The sequence below is a fragment of the Octodon degus genome, unplaced genomic scaffold (assembly GCF_000260255.1).
Source record: "Octodon degus isolate 3935 unplaced genomic scaffold, OctDeg1.0 scaffold00004, whole genome shotgun sequence".
Taxonomy (NCBI): domain Eukaryota; kingdom Metazoa; phylum Chordata; class Mammalia; order Rodentia; family Octodontidae; genus Octodon; species Octodon degus.
Genome location: NW_004524580.1, coordinates 23891846 through 23893317, shown reverse-complemented (window position 1 = coordinate 23893317; position 1472 = coordinate 23891846). Strand labels below are relative to the sequence as shown.

The following is a 1472-nucleotide window of genomic DNA, read 5'->3' as shown; positions in this document are numbered from 1 at the left end:
CAGCAACCTGAGCCTGACAGCTTTGTTGAAGCAGCCACTTAAAGGACTGTGCTAAGGGGCAGGCCCCCCCCCCAGCCCTTTATTTTGAAATTCTGTATTTTTTTAAATTCTCTTTAAAATAATCAAAAAATAAAAAATAAAAAGAAAATCTGCCCTGAAAAGCTGGACATTGTAGTGCATGTCTATAATCCCAGTACTAGGGAGGCTGAGGCAGGAGGATCATTACAAATTTAAGGCCAATCTGGGCTACACACTGAGTTCAAGGCCGGCCTGGAATACATAATTAGAATCTGTATAAAAACGCCAGTCAAATAAAAACAAAATCAATCTGACCCTGCACCAGGCAGAGCTCTGTGTCAGTCAGATCGGTGGCTGACACAAGCATGCTGGTTCTGTTAAATGCCAACCACACTAGACCTCACTGCTGCCATGGGGCTGCTGCCTCTGCTCACCGCCTATTTCCTTGGACACTGCTTCGCGGCTCCTTGTGCAGAGATCTTCTCCTTGTCCCATGCAGGAGTCCACCCTGCTGCTCCTCTCATGGTTCCAGGCCTTTCCTGTTCTGTCTGTTGTGTGTCTTGTTTTGTTTAATGTGTGTGGTACAGGGTCTCACTACACAGTTCAGACTTATAGTGATCCTCCTGCTTTCAGCCTCTCCAGCGCTGGGATTACAGTTGTCCCCCACCACGCTAGGTCTCAGTGGCCAGCTCAGCATGCCCAGGGGTGGGGATGGTGTGGCACATGGTGCCAGGGATTGAACCCCGGTTCCTGCGCTTACCTAAGCAGGCGTTTATTCTGCTGAGCTATGTCGCTAGCCTCATCGACTGTGTTTTCAGTCTTTCTAGCACTCTACACAATACTCCTGCTTTGCTATCCTTTCTCCAAGAGTGTATAAGGTGTACAAGGACAGGGTTTTACTTTGAATTTTTATTGGCGCATGTGTGCAGTATGTAATGATGACCTTCATGAGTGGGTTGGTGGAAGTGCGTAACACGTCTTCCTGCTTTTTACTTCCCTCCCTCCCTTTCTCCCCCTCCACACCTCGGTTCTCTTCCCGTGCCCAAAAGACCCAGCTCCATCTCCTTGTTTCCTGTTATTTATCCTTTGTTTTGCTCTTTAGTTTGTTTGGAATCTTTTCCCAGACACAGGATTTCACTGCGCAGCCCAGGCTGGCCTCACAGCAGTCCCCACTTCCTCCCGAGCGCTGGCCTTCAGTCATGCCCCACCACGGCCAGCTAGTTTGCTCTTTAGTTATACTCTGAGTTTCTCAGGTAAGAGAAGCCATGTGATATTTAAGCTTTTGTTTGATTTATTTCACCTAACATTATAGTCTTCTTCTGGTCCAAAAATGGGCATCTATAATGAATAGAAACTTCTCAGATGAAGAAATAGGAAAGGCAACTCTATGAAAAAATGTTCAACATCATTGGTCATTTGAAAGATACAAGTTAAAACAATGAAGAAAAAAAAAA

The 1472-nt window shown here is 46.1% G+C and overlaps 1 protein-coding gene across 1 annotated transcript in view; it reads right to left on the bottom strand.

Annotated features, from left to right (window-relative positions):
• The window catches only part of Metap2 (methionyl aminopeptidase 2), a 52325-nt gene extending 51793 nt beyond the window's left edge, over positions 1–532 (bottom strand). Inside the window, exon 1 of the mRNA XM_004623797.2 lies at positions 526–532. The gene's annotated coding sequence lies outside the window, so the exon portion shown is untranslated. The remainder of the gene's footprint in view (positions 1–525) is intronic.
• Positions 533–1472: the final 940 nt, after the last annotated feature.